This window comes from Chiloscyllium plagiosum, unplaced genomic scaffold (assembly GCF_037043375.1).
Source record: "Chiloscyllium plagiosum isolate Xiang-an unplaced genomic scaffold, Cpla_swu_hap1 HiC_scaffold_8, whole genome shotgun sequence".
Classification (NCBI taxonomy): Eukaryota; Metazoa; Chordata; class Chondrichthyes; order Orectolobiformes; family Hemiscylliidae; genus Chiloscyllium; species Chiloscyllium plagiosum.
The window spans coordinates 107,812,757-107,832,258 of record NW_028270146.1 but is presented as its reverse complement, the minus strand read 5'-3'; positions in this window follow the sequence as shown (position 1 = coordinate 107,832,258).

The window sequence follows — 19,502 nt, the reverse complement described above, 5'->3', positions numbered from 1 at the left end:
AAACAAGTGCAAGATATTTGTCTCAATTGGAGGATGTTGAGTGCATGTATTGTGCCATCGAAATTAACTATGAGCATAGTAAGTTTTGAGAATATTTGTAGCTCAGGTTGAGGATTTGGATGTAGGTTTGCTCGCTGAGCTGAAAAGTTCATTTCGAGACGTTTCATTACATTACAAGGTAACATCTTCAGTGGACTTTATGCAAAGCAATGCTGAAACTTCCTGCTTTCTATTTATATGTTTGGGTTTCTTAGAGTAGGTGATGTCATTTCCTTTGATGATATTATTTCCTGTGGTGAAGTCACTTCCTGTTCCTTTTCTCAACAGGTGGTTGATGGGGCCTAACTCGATGTGTTTAGTGATAGAGTTCTGGTTGGAATGGCATGTTTCTAGGAATTCTCGTGCATGTCTTTGTTTTCCTTGTCCTTGGATGGATGTATTGTCCCAGTCGAAGTGGTGACCTCCTTAATCTTTATGTGAGGATACTAGTTAGAGACGGTCATATCCTTTTGTGGCTAGTTGGTGTTCATGTATCCTAGTTTTCTGCCTGTTTGTCCAATGTATTGATTGTTACAGTACTAGCACGGTATTTTGTAAATGACGTTAGTTTTGCTCATTGTCTGTATAGGATGTTTCAAATTCATTAGCTGCTGTTTTAGTGTGTTGGTGTGTTTGTGGGCTACAATGATGCCAAGGGGTCTGAGTCGTCTGGCATTCATTTCTGAGATGTCTTTGATATAGGGGAGAGTGGCTAGGGTTTCTGGGCGTGTTTTGTCTGCTTGTTTGGGTATGTTGCTGAGAAATTGGCGGACTGTGTTCATTGGGTAGCCATTCTTTTTGAATACACAGTATAGGTGATTTTCCTCTGCTCTGTGTAGTACCTTTATGCTGCAGTGTATGTTGACTCATTGAAATAATGTTCTGATGCAACTTCGTTTGTGGGTGTTGCGACGATTGCTTCTGTAGTTCAATATGTGGTCCATATGTGTTGTTTTTTTCTGTAGACGCTGGTTTGAAGTCCCCCATTGGCTGTTCACTCTATTGACATCTAGGAATGGCAGTTTGTTGTTGTTTTCCTCCACTTTAGTGAAATTTATGCCAGTAAGGGTATTATTGATGCTCTTGAAAGTTTTTTCTAACTTGTTTCGTTTAGTGATGACAAAGGTGTCATCCACGTAGTGGACCCAGAGTTTGGGTTGATGGTTGGCAGAGCTGTTTGCTCAAGTCTCTTCATTACTGCCTCTACTAAGAACCCCGATATTGGAGATCCCATGGGTGTTCCATTGGTTTGTCTGTAAGTTTTGTTGTTGAAGATCAAGTGTGTGGTAAGGCATAGGTCAACTGCTTGATGATATTCTCGTTGATGAAGTTAGTGGTGTTTGGTGTCTGTGTCTTTGGGTCTTCTAATAGTGTAGTCAGTGATTCCTTGGCCAGGTTAATGTTGATTGATGTAAACAGGGCTGTTACATCAAAGGAGACCAGTATTTCATCCTCTTCTATCTTAGTGTCGTCAATGGTCCTCAGGAATTCTTGGGTGGAGTGGATGCAGTGGCGTGAACCTTCTACTAAGTGTCTTAGTCTTTGCTGTAGCTCCTTGCCCAATCTGTAAGTTGGCGATCCAGGTAGTGAGACTATGGGTCTGAGGGGGGGGGGATCCTCGTTTGTGAATTTTGGGTAATCCACAGAAGCGTGGTGTATTGGATCCATCCTCCACTGAAGGTATTAGCTAGTAAGGCAATGAAACGTCTGGAAATTATCCTTTCAACTCAGTGAGCAAACCTACATCTATAACTATTATCTGTAGTCTACAATATTATGGAAAGAAATCCTGCAGACACACTCTGCCCAATGAAAGGTCTAAAATATATATTTATTATTCAATACCAGAGACGAAGGGAGAGCTTAATTTCTGACCCCGAAAAAAACGTTTAGTATTACCCAACTCGAACGTGCGACTGCCCTCTTCCTAAAACCATGAAAAGATACCAGGCCGCTGATTACTGTCCAGCCTCTCGTCCCCACTGACTGTGTCTGCAATGTGTCCCTTCTCCTCCAAACCGCACAAGGCAAATCAAGCTCAGGGTCTTTGTGAAAATCAAGGCCAGAGAGTGTAGGCCGCCTGGAGAAGGGGAGGACGTTTTAAATTGAAGGGGGAGGGGGAGATGGAATTAATATATTACACTGGGCTGAGGGGTGGCAGATGGAGTTTAGTTTGGATTAATGCGAGGTATTGGATTTGGTCAATCAAACAAGAGCAGGACCTATATAATTAAAAGTAGGTCGTTTGGCAGTGTTGTAGAAGAGCGACCTCGGCCGCCAGGTATAATTCTTTAAAATTTGCATCTCATACAGTTAGTGTGGTTAAGAAGGTGTTTAGCACACGCCTTCATTAGTCAGACCTTTGAGTATCGGAATTGGGACGTCACGTTGAGGCTGTATAGGACATTAGTGAGACCTCTTCTTGAATACTGTGTCCAGTCTGGTCATCCTGCCCGCTCATTCCATCGGCACACCAAACCTCTGTGTGAAAACACTGCCCCTTAGGTAACTTTTAAATGTTTCTCCTCTCACCTTAAACCTATGTCCTCTAGTTGTGGACTCCCCCACCCTTAGAAAATACCTTGACTATTCACTTTGATATTATTGACGTTGATATTATTAAGCTGGAGAGGGTTCAGAAGAGATTAACCTGGATGTTGCTGGGAATGGAGGGAGTGAGCTATAAGGAGAGGCTGGATAGGCTGGGGCATTTTTCACTGGGGAGTATGAGATTGAGGGGTAAATTTACAGTAGTTTATAAAATCATAAGGGGTACAGAAAAAACTGAAGGTGTGACGTCTTTTCCGTAGAGTTGGGGATTCAAAACTGAGGGACATTTTAAGGTGCAAGGAAAAAGATGAAATAAGTCATGTGAGGTAATTATGTTAGACATAAGCTGGCTTATGTGTGGAGTGAACTTCCAGAGGAAGTGGTGAAAACAGGGGCAGTTACAACGTTTACAGGACATTTAGATCAGTCCATGGATAAGACATCAGTTTGGATGGTGCTGTGAGCAGATGCTCTCTCCCTCCCCCTCTCTGAATGAATTCCTGTTGGTTTTCACCCTCTGCCAATGCCTGTGCAGTGGCGTGGGGAGGCCGGCAAAGGGTGGCATTGCATCACTTTAAACACCACAGAGACTGTCAGACCTGCCCCACTCAGAGACACACAGATATACACATGGGAAATGTTAGGCCACGGCATTGAGCTCATCTTGTAATTTAAACTAAACATAAAGAAATGCTCAATTTACCTCATAAACTTAAAACTTAACATGAGTGATACAGAACTTCAAAATTCCACTGTTTAAATAAAAACTTCAATTTATTTTTTCACTCTGAAAGTGAACATTTTACATGAACTATTCACAACTCTGAGACCCACTTTCTCTTAACCAGTTATTACCCGACTCCAACTCTATAGCAATATACTGTTTGAGAAAGATACTTTTTAAAGTTACATAAACTTAGTTTCAAAACCACACAGCAGCTATTGTTTCATCTGACCCTTTTCCCATCTTTCCTGGGACGGCTGGCTCATGTTACAGGATGCTATCAAAGTGTCTACATTTCAGCATTCTGAAACCTGGGAACACATCCTTCCATGAGACTGTCTCTCAGTCTCCCCCTCTCTGTCTCTTTCCCAAACCCCTCCCATGTGGTGATATTTAAACTGATTCCCTCAACATCTCTCTCTGGCAGTGATGTTCTCACCCACAGCACCCCCTTGTCATGGCCCAATGGAGATAGGGAGCTGGAAATTGATGGGAGAAGCACATCCTGTCACTTCCAGCATGGGCTGCAAGTTTCCCCACACTGGGCAGGGATCTAACACAATGTTACTGAGCAATGCACTGGGATGGGGTGCACAGTCCAACATGCTGGGAGGATAACTGCTCCTGGGTTACAGATTAATTCACGGGTGATCACTGCACAGTTCCCTGTGCTGGTCAGATTATCTGTTTGAGGTTTATAGATAACGCAATGATGTGGTTTGTGTAGCTCCTAATGCTGGATTGATATTTGTTTCAGGTTTACACATTAGTACTCCGCTGTGGTCTGCACAGCTCCCCGTGCTGAACAGATATCTGGTCCGGGATTATAGATCAATGCACTGCTGTGGTCTGCACTGCTTCATGCTGAATACTTGCTGGAGGAACACAGCTAGCCAGGCATCATCAGGAGGTGTGGAATTGGATGTTTCGGGTATAGCCCTCCTTCAGGATTCATGCAGAAGGTTTACACCCGGAACGTCGACTTCTCCACCTCCTGATGATGCCTGGCTTTCTGTGTTCTCCCAGCTTTCTGCCTGTCAACTTTGGATTCCAGCATCTGCAGCTTTTCTGTCTCTCTCCCGGCTACCCGTACTGGACAGCTGTCTCGTCTGTGTTTGAAGATAAGTGTTCTGATATGATCTGTGCAGTATTTCACTCTGGAAAGATTGCTGGATTGTATTGACCAGTGCAATGGATGAATCTGAGCAGATTGCTGGGTTATACTGAGCAGTACACTGAGCCGGTCTACACAGTGTTCCACGGTGAACAGATATATCTCCTGAATTTATGGCGATTGGGCTGGTTCTGTGAGGTGGGTTGAGAATGTGATATAGCTAACCATTTCAACTGATCTGGCAATGCCTTTCTTTCCCATACCTGTGATTAGACCCTCTGTCTCTCACGCTATTAACGTTACAGTGTTCCCAGGCACAGTACATTATGTTGGTGGGATGGGTAGGGGGGAAAAGTGATGGACAGGTCAAGGAGATCCCCGGAGCTTTCTGTCCCCGACATTCTACACCTGACATTCCCCGGAACGTTCTATCCCTGACATTATTTGTGAACGGCCGGACGTCAGTGAAATGAACAAACGATAAGAAGGAAACACCGTTCCAAAGGCCCCTCAGGCAGTTAAAGGGGTGAATACCTTTTCTCTTCGTTTACATTTCTTCACGACACAGGATCGAACACAATTTAGACGAAAATACAGAAATTTCCAAACTCCGTTTGTCTTCAGGAAACTGGGAGAGAATCCTTCAGGACAGCAACGTTTCCACCCTCTGTATTAGGAACTGGGAAGGAGTGACCTGTGTCTGCTCTCGAGAGATCGAGTGTGTGGGCATGTTCTAGCAACCGTCTGTCCTTATGGATGTGTCTCTGTGTGTTGGGGAGGGAGGGTTTCATGTGGTTTATGTCACATTTTTGACAGTAATTCTGACCTTCCCATTTGTTATTTTTACTCCAATTATTTTAATAAATCCCTGAATACAGGGACACATTTGAAAATCCCACTGGGTCCCCAATCAAACGGGTCCCTTTGCCTCCAGGCTGATGGATAATGGGTTTGTTTTCCTTCCTCACAGTTAACGTCGTGACCATCTACGTCCTGCTTTATAAAGATTGTGGATTGTCTCCATGTGTCAGACGTTACCTGGGGGCCATGGCAGCGGCGGATCTCCTGGTCATTGTCTTCGACCTGGTACTGAGACACATTCCCATTGTTTATTGGGAACAGTTTTATTTCCTATACTCCGTCCCCGTTTGTAATATCCACGCCGTCCTGCTTTATGCAGCCACTGACTGTTCTGTCTGGTTCACAGTCACTTTCACCTTTGATCGGTTTGTGGCCATTTGTTGCCAGAAGCTGAAAAGTAAATATTGCAGTGAGAAAACGGCGGCTGTGGTTCTGGGAGCAGTGACTGTGCTGAGCTGTTTAAAGAACATTTTCTGGTATTTTATGCTCACAGCTCGGTATTGGCTGGGGAACATCCCCTGGTTTTGTGATGTAACAAACGCTGTTCTATTCTCCAGTGTCTGGGTCACAATCGAGTTCCTCCACCACATTCTAACCCCGTGTGTCCCATTTCTCCTGATTCTGCTGCTCAATGTTCTCACCGTCAGACACATTTTCGTGACCAGCAGAGCCCGCAGGAGACTCCGCGCTCACACCAATGGGGACGCTCAGTCTGACACAGAAATGAGAAACCGAAAAAAATCCATCATTTTACTGTTTGTGATTTCGGCAAATTTCATCCTGTTATGGTCAACGTTCATGTTTTATTCTATATGGAACCGGTTGGATTGGATTGTGGATACCCCTGTGTATCTCGATGACTTTGTGCGGGAATTGGGCTTCATGCTGCAGCTCTTCAGTTGCTGCACAAACACCGCAATTTATGCCGTGATCCAGACTAAGTTCAGGCAGCAGCTGAAGAATGTGCTGAAGTATCCCTTCAGCCAAATACATCTATCCATCAAATTCCCTCATTAATCACACCATCCGAGATTTTCTCATTTCAGTTCAGTGATTCAGTGATGGAGCAGCCTGTCATTATGGTAACAGATTGAGGGTAGCGCTGGTTTGTCCATCCTTATCCCACAATGGGGTTACAGGGACACATTTCTATGTTTCTCACAGCTCAGAGGCCAGTGAGAAAAGGCACCATCTCACTGACTGTATACATCACTTCCATTTATAAACAATTAAAATGTTGATTAAAGCGTGCCGAGCAGCATAGTGAACAATTTTGTTGAGTGTACTTGTGTTGAAGAAGCTGAGCTGGAAAGAGACAGACTCAGCCCCAAGTCCTGGTCCTCAGGGAAGGGGAGGGCACCGCGCACTGAGCTCAGGAGCTGGGTTTAACTCCGTCTATCTCAACCACTCCAACATGGCCTCCACATTTCCTCTCCCCTAGTCTTTCTCCTCATTTCACTCCCCCTCTTTCTCTGCACACTCTCTCTCTCAACACCTCAGAGGGAAAGGAAAGAACCAGGGAGAAAGTATATCAGATGGAGAAGGAGGGATGGAGCGGGGAGAGAGCTTCAGTTTAACAGAAACGGAGGGAGGTGGGGAGAGACAGAGAGCGAGAGAGGGGGGTTGGCGAGAGAGGGAGAGAGAGAGCGAGAGAGGGGGCGGGCGAGAGAGGGGGTTGGGCGAGAGAGGGAGAGAGAGCGAGAGGGGGGAGGGCAAGAGAGCGAGGGAGAGGGCGGGCGAGAGAGGGGGTGGGAGAGAGAAGGAGAGAGGGCGAGAGAGGGGGCAGGCAAGAGGGGGAGAGAGGGCGAGGGCGAGAGTGGGAGAGAGAGCGGGGGGCGGGCGAGAGAGTGGGGTGGGAGAGAGGGGGGTCATGTGAGAGGGGGAAGGTGCGAGAGGGAGAGCGAGTGAGAGAGGTGTGCAGGCGAGAGAGGGAGAGAGGGCGAGAGACGGGAGCAGGTGAGAGAGGGAGAGAGGGCGAAAGAGGGAGCGGCGAGAGAGAGGGCGGGCGGGGGTGGGCGGGTGACATAGAGGAGCAGGTGAGAGAGGGGCGGGCGAGAGAGGCGTTCAGGTAAGAGGGGGGAGGCGAGAGAGGGAGAGAGGGCGAGATAGAGAGCAGGCAAGAGGGGGCAGGTGAGAGAAGGGGGCGGGCGAGAGAGGCAGAGTGGGCGAGAGAGGGGGCAGGTGAAAGAGGGAGAGAGGGCGGGGGCAGGCGACAGAGGGAGAGAGGGCGAGGGCGACAGTGGGAGAGAGAGCAGGGGGGCGGGCGAGAGAGGGGGCGGGTGGGGGGGCGGGCGAGAGAGTGGGGCAGGAGAGAGGGGGCGGGTGGGGGGGCGGGTGAGAGAGTGGGGCAGGAGAGAGGGGGGTCATGTGAGAGGGGGCAGGCGCAAGAGGGAGAGCGAGTGAGAGAGGTGTGCAGGCGAGAGAGGGAGAGAGGGCGAGAGAGGGGAACAGGTGAGAGAGGGAGAAAGAGGGAGCGGCGAGAGAGAGGGCGGGCGAGGGGTGGGCGGGTGACAGAGGGGCGGGCGAGAGAGGCGTTCAGGTGAGAGGGGGCAGGCGAGAGAGGGAGAGAGGGCGAGAGAGAGGGCGGGTGAGAGGGGGAGAGGGGGCAGGCGAGAGAAGGGGCGGGCGAGAGAGGCAGATTGGGCGAGAGAGGGAGAGAGGTTGAGAGAGTGGGGGCGGGTTAGAGAAGGAGAGAGGGTGAGGGGGCGGGCGAGAGAGGGAGAGTGGGCGAGAGAGGGAGAGAGAGCGAGAGGGGGCGGAGGAGAGAGGGAACGAGGGTGAGAGAGGGAGAGAGAAAGGGGCGGGCGAGGGGGGCGAGCAAGTGAGGGGACAGGTGGGAGAAGGGGGCAGGCAAGAGAGGGGAGGTCGGACGAGAGAGGGGAGGCGGCGAGTGAGGGCGAGGGGGCAGGCGAGAGAGGAGGGCGTGTGGGAGAGGGCGAGAGAAGGAGTGGGCAGGGGTGGGGGCGAGCTGGGGGCGAGAGAGGGAGAGAGGGCGGGGTGCGGGTGAGAGAGGGGTGCGGGCGAGAGAGGGGTGCGGGCGAGAGAGTGGGGCGGGTGGGAGAAGGAGAGAGAGGGCGAGTGGTGTGCGGGCCAGAGAGGGAGCGATAGGGCAAGGGGGGTTGGGCTACAGAGGGAGGGAGAGGGCGAGGGGGCAGGCCAGAGAGGGAGAGAGAGGGCGAGGTGGGGCTGGACAGTGGGGGGGGCCAGGCCAGAGAGGGAGAGAGAGGGCGAGAGGGGGAACGTGCCAGAGAGTGAGAGAGAGGGCAAGGGGGCGCAGGACAGTGAGGGATAGAGAGGGTGAGGGAGGGCGTGACAGTGAGGGGGGCCAGGCCAGAGAGTGATAATGCGTGTGTGAGAGAGAGTGAATGCATGTGTGTGTGCGAGAGAGAATGCGTGTGTATGTGAGAGATAAATGAGTGTGTGAGAGAGATAGAATGCATGTGTGTGAGAGAGAATGCGTGTGTGTGAGAGAGAATGCATGTGTGAGAGATAATGCGTGTGTCATGAGAGAGAGAAAGCCTGTGTGCATGGGAGAGAGAATGCATGTGTGAGAGAGAGAGAATACATGTGTGCGTGAGAGAGAGAATGCTCGTGTGCGAGATAGAGAGAGAATGCCTGTGTATGACAGAGAGAATGCGTGTGTACAAGAGAGAGAGAATGCGTGTGTGTGTGAGAGAGAGAATGCCTGTATGCGAGATAGAGAGCATATGCATGAGATAGTGTGCACGCATGAGAGAGAGAAAATGTGCACATGCGAGTGAGAAAGAGAGTGAGCGTGTGAGATATGATGTGCACATGCACGAGAGTGTGTGTGAGTGCGAGAAAGAGAGGGTAGGTTGAGAGAGAGGAAGTGTGTGTGTATGTGAAAGAGTGAGTGCATGCAAGTGTGTGTGTGTGCATGTGAGAAAGTGTGTGTACAAGTGAACGAGAGTGAGTGTGCACGTGAGAGAGAGGGCATGTGTGAGAGAAAGAGTGTCTGCGTGTGGAAGCGTGTGCACATGTGCACAACAGAATGTGTGTGTGCGCAAGAGAACACGTGTGCACATGTGAGAAAGAGTGTGAGAGCATGAGTGTGTGTGTCTGAGACAGAAAGAGTGCACATGCATGTGAGAGTGTGTGTGCGTGCAAGAGAGTGTCTGCATGTGAGAGGAAGAATTTGTGTCCATTCTTTCTGTGTTAGTGTGTGCCTGAGAGACAGGGAGAGAGAGAGAGAAAGAGTGAAAGACAGAAAGAGAGAGATTATGTGTGCGAGAGAAAGTGTTTGTGTGAAAGAGGGGGAAAGACAATATGAGCCTGCACGGGAGAAATGCCGATTGCGCGTGTGAGAGAAAGTGTGTGTGTGTGACAGGAGTGTATTAGAGTGTGTGTGAGAGACTTTGCGAGTGTGTGTAAGAGAGACAGAGTTTTGGAAAGTGAGAGAGTGAGCGTGTGAAAGTGAGAATATATGAGATGGTGAATGGGAGTGTGTGGGGGTGCGTATGTCAGAAAGTGTGCATGAGAGTGTGTGTGTAAAAGTGTGTGTAACTGAGATAGTATGTGGAAGCAAATGTGTGAGAGAGTGTAGAGAGAGAGAATGAGTGAGTGAAAGTGTGTGTATGTGAGTGAGACAGAGAGAGATGTGCGCTTGTGTATGTTTGTGAGTGAGTGTGAGAGAGAGATTGTGATAGTGCGTGTGAAAATGTTTCGTTTGTGAGTGACTGCGTGTGTAAGTGTGTGCATGTCAATGTGGATGTCTGCAAGTGTGTGAAAGTGCATGTGTGTGAGGGACTGAATGTGATGTGTGAGGGAGTGTGTGTGTACATGTGTGAGAGTGTTAGTAAATGAGAGTGAGGGACAGTGTATGGTTTGTGGATCATTACTGGGACAGGGACATTAACACATGGTTTATACACAATTACATTATGGAGGGACAGCATTGACACGAAAACAGGGCACTCAGATGGAAAGACAGACACACACGCACGGTCTCACTCATTCACACGTTCTCTCTCACGCACATGCATTCTCTCTCACACACACATATTCTCTCTCTCACGCACGCATTCTCTCTCACACACACGCATTCTCTCTCTCACACACGCATTCTCTCTCTCACACACACGCATTCTCTCTCTCACACACACATACATTTTCTCTCTCTCACACACACATTCTCTCTCACACACACGCATTCACTCTCTCGCACACAGGCATTCTCTCTGTCACACACGCATTGTCTCTCTCTCTCGCACACACTCATTCTCCCTCACACACACGCATTCTCTATCTCACACACACGCATTCTCTCTCTCTCCCTCGCTCTGTGTGTGTGTGTGTGTGTACTTCCCTTGCTCTGTGTGCATGTGTGTGTCTCCCTTGCTGTGTGTGTGCGTGTCCCTCCCTCGCTGTGTATGTCCATTCCTCACTGTGTGTGTGTGTCCCTCCCTCGCTGAGTGTGTTCTTGTCCCACCCTCGCCGTGTGTGTTCTTGTCCCTCCTTCGCTGTGTGTGTGCATGTCCCTCCCTTGCTCCGTGTTTGTGTGTGTATATGTATTCATGTGAGTCACTCCCTCGCTGTTTGGATGCGTCTCTCCCTCGCTGTGAATGTGTGTGGCCCTCCCTCACTGTGTGTGTGCCTCTCCCTCCCTCGCTGTGTGTGTGCATCTTCCTCCCTCGCTGTTTGTGCGCGTGCGTGTGCCTCCCTCGATGTGTGTGTGCATGTTCCTCCTCACTGTGTGTGCTTGTTCCTCCCTCAATGTGTGTTTGTGTGTGTCCCTCCCTCGCTGTGTGTCTGCATGTCCCTTCCTCGCTGTGCGTCTGTGTGTCCGCCCTGGCTGTGTGTGTGCGTGTCCCTTCCTCGCAGTGTGTGTGCATTTGCCCCCTTGCTGTGTGTCTGCATGTCACTCGCTTGCTGTGTGCCGGCATGTCCCTCCCTCGCTGTGTGTATGTGTTTCCCCCTCGCTGTGTGCGTGCGTGCCCCTCCCTCGCTTTGTGTCTGCATATCACTCCCTCACAGTGTGTATTTGTGTCCCTTCCTTGCTGTGTTTGTGTGTGTCCCTTCCGCGCAGTGTGTGTGCGTCCCACCCCTCGCTGAGTGCGTGTGTGTCCCACTCTTCGCTGTGTGCGTGTGTCCCACCCTTCACTGTGTGTATGTGTGTCCCTTCCTTGCTGTGTGTGTGCATGTCCCTTCCTCGCTGTGTGTGTGTGTCCCTTCATCGCTCTGTGTATGTGTGTCCCTCCCTCGCTGTGTGCGTGCGTGCCCCTCCCTCGCTTTGTGTCTGCATATCACTCCCTCACAGTGTGTATTTGTGTCCCTTCCTTGCTGTGTTTGTGTGTGTCCCTTCCGCGCAGTGTGTGTGCGTCCCACCCCTCGCTGAGTGCGTGTGTGTCCCACTCTTCGCTGTGTGCGTGTGTCCCACCCTTCACTGTGTGTATGTGTGTCCCTTCCTTGCTGTGTGTGTGCATGTCCCTTCCTCGCTGTGTGTGTGTGTCCCTTCATCGCTCTGTGTATGTGTGTCCCTTCCTCACTGTGTGTCTGCATTTCCCGCTCGCTGTGTGTCTGCGTATCACTCCCTCGCAGTGTATATGTGTGTCACTTCCTCGTTGTGTGCATGTGTGACCATTCCTCGCTGTGTATGTGTGTGTCCCACCCCCCACTGTGTGTGTGCATGCCCCTCCCTCGCTGTGTGTGTCCCTCCTTCACTGTGTGTGTATCCCACCCCTCACTGTGCGTGTGTGTGTTTCCCTCTCACTGTGTGTCTGCGTTTCCTCCCTCGCTGTATGTCTGAGTGTCACTCCCTCACTGAATGTGTGCATTTCCCCCCTCACTGTATGTGCGTATTCCCCTATTGCTGTGTGTGTGTGTGTTTGTGTGTGTGTGTATGGTGGGTGTCATTCGCGCGCTGTGTGGATGTGTCACTCCCTCACTTTTCATGTCTGTGGCCCTGTCTGACTGTGGGTGTGCCTCTCCCTCCCTCGCTGTGTGTGTGTGCATCTCTCTCCCTCATTGTGCGTGTGTGTGTCCCTCCCTCGCTGTGTGTGTGTGTGCATGTCCGTCCATCGCTGTGTGTGTGCGCTCAACACCCCTCGCTGTGTGTGTGCGTGTCCCCCCCTCGCTGTGTGTGTACATGTCCCTCCCTCGCTGTGTGTGTGTGTGTCCCTCCCTCGCTATGTGTGTGCATGTCCATCCCACGCTGTGTGTGTGTACATGTCCCTCCCTCGCTGTGTGTGTGTGTGTCCCTCCCTCGTTCTGAGTGTGCGTGTCCCTTCTTCGCTGAGTGTGTGTGTCCCTCCCTTGCTGTGTGTGTGCGTGTCCTTCCCTCGCTGTGTGTGTGTGTCCCTCCCTTGCTGTGTGTGTGTGTGTCCCTCCCTTGCTGTGTGTGTGCGTGTCCTTCCCTCGCTGTGTGTGTGCGTGTCCCTCCCTCACTGTGTGCGCGTTTCCCGCCCTCGCTGTGTGTGTGTGTGTCCCTCCCTCGCTGTGTGTGCGCGTGTCCCTCCCTCACTGTGTGTGTGCGGGTCCTTCCCTCACTCTATGTGTGTGTACCTCCCTTGATTTGTGTGTGCGTGTCCCTCCCTCGCAGTGTGCGCATGTCCCTCCCTCGCTGTGTGCGCGTTTCCCGCCCTCGCTGTGTGTGTGTGTGTCCCTCCCTCGCTGTGTGTGCGCGTGTCCCCACTTGGTGTGTGTGTGCATGTCCCTCCCTTGCTGTGTGTGCGTGCCCCTCCCTCTCTGCGTGCTTGTGTGTCCCTCCCTCGCTCTGTGTTTGTGTGTCCCGCCCTCGCTGAGTGTGAATGTGCGTCTCTCTCCATTGCTGTGTGTGTGTCCCTCCCTCGCTGTGTATGTGCACGTGTCGCCTCTCGATGTGTGTGTGCATGTCCCTCCCTTGCTGTGTGAGTGTCCCTCCCTTGCTGTGTGTGTGTGTGTGCCTTCCTCGCTGTATGTGTGCGTGTCACTCCCTCGCTGTGTGTGCATGTCTCTCCCTTGCTGTGTGTATGTGTCCCTCCCTTGCTGTCTGTGTGCGTGTCCCTCCCTGGCTGTGTGTGAGTGAGGGACCCTCCTTCTGTGTGTGTGTGTGTGTGTGTGTGTGTGGGTGTGTGTGCTTTCCTCGCTGTGTGTGTGCGTGTCCCTCCCACGCTGTGTGTGGGCGTGTCATTCCCTCGCTGTGTGCCTGCGTGTCCCCCTCACAGTGTGTCTGCGTGTCACTCCCTTGCAATGTGTCTGTGTATCATTCCCTCGCTCTGTGTCTGCGTGTCCTCCCTCTCTCTGTGTGTGCGTGTCCCCCTCGCTGTGTGTGCGTGCTCCTCCCTCCCTGTGTGTCTGCATATCACTCCCTCGCAGTGTGTATGTGTGTCCCTCCCTCGCTGCGTGTGTGCCTGTGTGTGTGTCCCTTCCTAGCTGTGTGTATGCGTGTCGCTCCCTTGCTGTGTGTGCGTGTCCCTCACTAGCTGTGTGTATGCGTGTCCTTCCCTCGCTCTGTGTGCGTGACTCTCCCTTTCTGTGTGTGCGTGTGTCCCCCTTGCTGTATGTGTGCGTGTCCTTCCTTACTGCGTGTGTGTGCCCCTCCCTCACTGTGTGTGTATCCCTCCTTCACAGTGTGTGTGTGTCTCTTCCTCGTTGTGTGTGCGTGTTCCTCCCTCACTGTGTGAGCGTGTCGCTCCCTCGCTGTGTGGATACATCCCTCCCTCACTGTGTGTGGGTGTGGCACTCCCTCACTGTGTGTGCCTCTCACTCCCTCGCTGTGTGTATGTGCGTCTCCCTTGCTCGCTGTGTGTGCACGTGTGTGTCCCTCCCTCGCTGTGTGTGTGCGTGACCCTCCCTCGCTGTGTGTGTGCGTGTCCTTCCTTCGCTGTGTGTGCGCGTGTTCCTCTCTCGCTGTGTGTGTGTGTCCCTTCCTCGCTGTGTTGGCGTGTTCCTCCCTCATTGTGTGAACATGTCCCGCCCTCGCTGTGTGTGTGCCTGTCCCTCCCTCATTGTATGTCTGTGTATCACTCCCTCGCTGTGTGCGTGCGTGTCCTTTCCTCGCTGTGTGTGTGTCCCTTCCTCCCTCGCTGAGTGTGTGCCCCACCACTCACTGTGTATGTGCATGCCGCTCCCTCGCTGTGTGTCTGCGTTTCCCCCCTTGCTGTGTGTCTGCATGTCACTCCCTCGCTGTATGTGTGCATTTCCCCTCTCACTGTGTGTGCATGTCCCCCTAATGCTGTGTGTGTGTGTGTGTCACTCCCTCGCTGTGTGGATGTGTCCCTCCCTCACTGTGTGTGTGCCTCTCCCTCCCTCGCTATCTGTGTGTGCATCTCCCTCCCTCACTGTGCATGTGTGTGCATGTCCCTCCCTTTTTGTGTGCGTGCGTCCCTCCCTTGCTGTGTGTGTGCATGCGTCCCCCACTCGCTGTGTGTGTGTGTGTCCCTCCCTCGCTGTGTTTGTGTGAGCCTTCCTCACTGTAGGTGTATGTGTCCCTCCCAAGCTGTGTGTGCGTGTGCCTCCGTCACTGCGTGTGCATGTCCCTCTGTCGCTGTGTGTGTGTGTGCGCATCCCTCCCTTGCTGTGTTTGTGCACGCGTCCCCCACTCGCTGTGTGTGTGTGTGTCCCTCCCTCGCTGTGTGTGTGCGCGTGTCCCTCCCTCGATCTGTGTGTGCGTGTCCCTCCCTCGCTGAGTGTGAGTGTGCATATTTCTCCCTCGCTGTGTTTGTCTGTATCCTTCCCTCGCTGTGTGTGTGTGTGTGTGTGTGTGTGTGTGTGTGCCTTCCTCGTTGTATATGCGTGTGTCCCTCCCTCGCGGTGTGTACGTGTCCCTCCCTCGCTGTGTGTGTGCGTGTCCCTCCCTCACTGTGTGTGAACTTGTCTCTCCCTCACTCTGTGTGTGTGTCCCTCGCTGTATGTGTGCGTGTCCACCCTCACTGTGTGTGTATCCCTCCCTCACTGTGGGTGCGTGACCCCTGTTGCTCTGGGTGTGTGTGTGTGTGTGTGTGTGCTTGTGTCGCTCCCTCGCTTTGTGGATGTGTCCCTCCCTCACTGTGTGTGTGTGGCCCTCCCCCACTGTGTGTGTGCCTCTTCCTCCCTCGCTGTGTCTATTTGCCGTCCTCGCTGTGTGTGTGTATCCTTCCCTCGCTTTATCTGCGTGTCCATCCTGCACTGTGTGTGTGTGCCCCTTACTCACTGTGTGTGCTTGTCCCTCCCTCACTGTGTGTATGTGCCTTCCTCGATGTGTGTGTGCGTGTCCCTCCCTCGCTGAGTGTCCGTGTCCCTCCTTCACTATGTGCGCGTGTCCCTTCCTCACTGTGCATGTGTGTCTCTCCCTCGCTGTGTTTGTGCATGCCCCTCCCTCGCTGTGAGTGCGTGTCCCTCCCTCTGTGTGTGTGTGTGTGTTCCTTCCTCACTATGTGTGTACGAACCCCTCCCTCACTGTGTGTATGTCCCTTCCTCACTGTGGGTGCGTGACCCCTATTGCTGTCTGCCTGTGTGTGTGTGTGTGTGTCGCTTCCTCGCTTTGTGGATGTGTCCCTCTCTCACTGTGTGTGTGTATGGCCCTCCCTCACTGTGTGTGTGCCTCTCATTCCCTCGCTGTGTGTGTGTGTGCGTGTGTGTGTGCCCCTCCCTCACTGACTGTGTGTGTGTCCTTCCCTCGCTGTGTGTGTGCGTGTTCCTCCCTCGCAGTGTGTGCATGTTCCTCCCTTGCTGTGTGTGTGTCCCTCCCTTGCTGTGTGTGCGTGTTTGTCCCTCGCTGTGTGTGCGTGCCCCTCCCTTGCTGTGTGTGTACGTGTCCCTCCCTCGCTGTGTGTTTGTGCGTGTCCGCCCTAGCTGTGTGTGTGCGTGACCCTTCCTCGCAGTGTGTGTGCATTTCCACCCTCGCAGTGTGTCAGCGTGTCACTCCCTGGCTGTGTGCTTGCGGGTCCCTCCCTCGCAGTGTGTGTGCGTTTCCACCCTCACAGTGTGTCTGCGTGTCATTCCCTGGCTGTGTGCCTGTGTGTCCCTCCCTCGCAGTTTGTGTGCGTTTCCCCCCCTCGCTGTGTGTGTTTGTGCCCCTCCTTCACTGCGTGTCTACGTATAACTCCCTCGCGGTGTGTATAAGTGTCCCTTCCCCACTGTGTGTGACCGTGTCCGTCCCTCACTGTGTGTGTGCGTGCCCCTCCCTCGCTGGGTGTGTGTCCCTCACTATCTGTGCGTGACCCCTGTTGCTCTGTGTGTGCGCGTGTTGGTCCCTCGCTGTGTGGATGTGTCCCTCCCTCGCTGTGTGTGTGTGCCCCTCCCTCGCTGACTGTGTGTGTGTACTTCCTTCGCTGTGTGTGTGCGTGTCCTTCCTTCGCTGTGCGTGTGCGTGTTCCTCCCTCGCAGTGTGTGCGTGTTTCTCCCTCGCTGTGTGTGCGTGCCCCTCCCTCGCTGTGTGTGTACGTGTCCCTCCCTCGCTGTGTGTTTGTGTGTGTCCCTCCCTCGCCGTGTGTGTACGTGTCCCTCCCTCGCTGTGTGTTTGTGTGTGTCCCTCCCTCGCTGTGTGTTTGTGTGTCCCTCCCTCGCTGTGTGTTTGTGTGTGTCCCTCCCTCGCTGTTTGTGTGCGTGTCCCTTCCTTGCTGTGTGACTGCGTGTCCCATCCTCGCTGTGTCTCTGCATGTCCCCCCTAGCTGTGTGTGTGCGTGACCCTTCCTCGCAGTGTGTGTGCATTTCCACCCTTGCAGTGTGTCTGCGTGTCATTCCCTGGCTGTGTGCCTGTGTGTCCCTCCCTCGCAGTTTGTGTGCGTTTCCCCCCTCACTGTGTGTGTTTGTGCCCCTCCTTCACTGCGTGTCTACGTATGACTCCCTTGCGGTGTGTATATGTGTCCCTTCCCCACTGTGTGTGACCGTGTCCGTCCCTCACTGTGTGTGTGCATGCCCCTCCCTCGCTGGGTGTGTGTCCCTCACTCACTGTGTGTGTATCACTCCCTCACTATCTGTGCGTGACCCCTGTTGCTCTGTGTGTGTGCGTGTTGGTCCCTCGCTGTGTGGATGTGTCCCTCGCTCACTGTGTGTGTGTGGCCCTCCCTCACTGTGTGTGTGCATGTCCTTCCTTCGCTGTGTGCGTGCGTGTTCCTCCCTCGCTGTGTGTGTGTGTGTTGGTCCCTCGCTGTGTGGATGTGTCCCTCGCTCACTGTGTGTGCGTGTCCCTCACTCGCTGTGTGTGTGCATGTCCTTCCTTCGCTGTGTGCGTGCGTGTTCCTCCCTCGCTGTGTGTGCGTGTCCCTCGCTCGCTGTGTGTGTGCATGTCCTTCCTTCGCTGTGTGCGTGCGTGTTCCTCCCTCGCTGTGTGTGTGCGTGTTGGTCCCTCGCTGTGTGGATGTGTCCCTCGCTCACTGTGTGTGCGTGTCCCTCGCTCGCTGTGTGTGTGCATGTCCTTCCTTCGCTGTGTGCGTGCGTGTTCCTCCCTCGCTGTGTGTGCGTGTCCCTCGCTCGCTGTGTGTGTGCATGTCCTTCCTTCGCTGTGTGCGTGCGTGTTCCTCCCTCGCTGTGTGTGCGTGTCCCTCGCTCGCTGTGTGTGTGCATGTCCTTCCTTCGCTGTGTGCATGCGTGTTCCTCCCTCGCTGTGTGTGCGTGTCCCTCGCTCGCTGTGTGTGTGTCCCTCCCTCACTGTTTATGTGCATGTCCCTTCCTCGCTGTGTCTCTGTGTGTCTCCCCTCGCTGTGTGTGTGCGTGATCCTTCCTCGCATTGTGTGTGCATTTCCACCCTCGCAGTGGGTCTGTGTGTCACTCCCTGGCTGTGTGCCTGCGTGTCTCTCCCTCGCAGTGTGTGTGCTTTCGCCCCCTCGCTGTGTGTCTGCGTATCACTCCCTCGCTGTTTGTGTAAGTGTCCCGTCCTCACTGTGTGTCACCGTGTCCCTCCCTCACTGTGTGTGTGCGTGCACCTCCCTCGCTGTGTGTGTGTCGCTCCTCACTGTGTGTGCGTCCCTCACTCACTGTGTGTGTATCCCTCCCTCACTGTCTGTGCGTGACCCCTGTTGCTCTGTGTGTGTGCGTGTTGGTCCCTCGCTGTGTGGATGTGTCCCTCCCTGAATGTGTGTGTGGGGCCCTCCCTCACTGTGTGTGTGCCTCTCCCTCCCTCGCGATGTGTGTGTGCGTGTCCGTCCTTCGCAGTGTGTGTGTCCCTCCTTCGTTGTGTGTGTGCGTGTCCCTCACTCGCTGTGTATGCGCGTTTCCTTCCTTCGCTGTGTGTGTGCGTGTTCCTCCCTCACTGTGTGTGCGTGTTCCTACTTCGCTGTGTGTGTGCGTGTCCCTCGCTCGCTGTGTGTGTGCGTGTACCTCCCATCATTGTGTGTGCGTTGGCCTCCCTCGCTGTGTGTGTGTGCATGTCCCTCCCTCGCTGTGTGTGTGCATTACCCTCCCTCGCTGTTTGTGTGCATTACCCTCCCTCGCTGCGTGTGCGTGTCCTTCCTTCGCTGTGTGTGTGCGTGTTCTTCCTTCGCTGTGTGTGTGCATGTCCTTCCTTTGCTGTGTGTGTGCCTGTTCCTCCCTCGCTGTGTGCGTGTCCCTCGCTTGCTGTGTGTATGCGTGTCCCTCCGTTGCTGTGTGTATGTGCGTGTACCTCCCATCATTGTGTGTGCGTTGGCCTCCCTCGCTGTGTGTTTTTGCCTTCCTCGCTGTGTGTGTGTGTGTCCCTCCCTCGCTGTGTGTGTGTGTACCTCCTTCACTGTGTGTGTGGGTCCCTCCCTCGCTGTGTCTGTGTGCATGTCCCTCCTTCGCTGTGTGTGTGCATGTCCCTCCCTCGCTGTGTGTGTGCCTTCCTCGCTGTGTGTGTGTGTGTCCCTCCCTCGGTGTGTGTGTGTGTGCCTTCCTCGCTGTGTGTGCGTGTCTCTCCTTTGCTATGTGTGCGTGTCCCTTCCTCACTGTGTGTGTGCGTGTTCCTCCCTCACTATGTGTGTGCGTCCCTCCCTCGCAATGTGTGTGCATGTCCATCCCTCGCTGTGTGTGTGCAAGTCCCTCCCTCGCTGTGTGTGTGCATGTCCCTCCCTCGCTGTTTGTGTGCATTACCCTCCCTCGCTGCGTGTGCGTGTCCTTCCTTCGCTGTGTGTGTGCGTGTCCTTCCTTTGCTGTGTGTGTGCCTGTTCCTCCCTCGCTGTGTGCGTGTCCCTCGCTTGCTGTGTGTATGCGTGTCCCTCCGTTGCTGTGTGTATGTGCGTGTACCTCCCATCATTGTGTGTGCGTTGGCCTCCCTCGCTGTGTGTTTTTGCCTTCCTCGCTGTGTGTGTGTGTGTCCCTCCCTCGCTGTGTGTGTGTGTA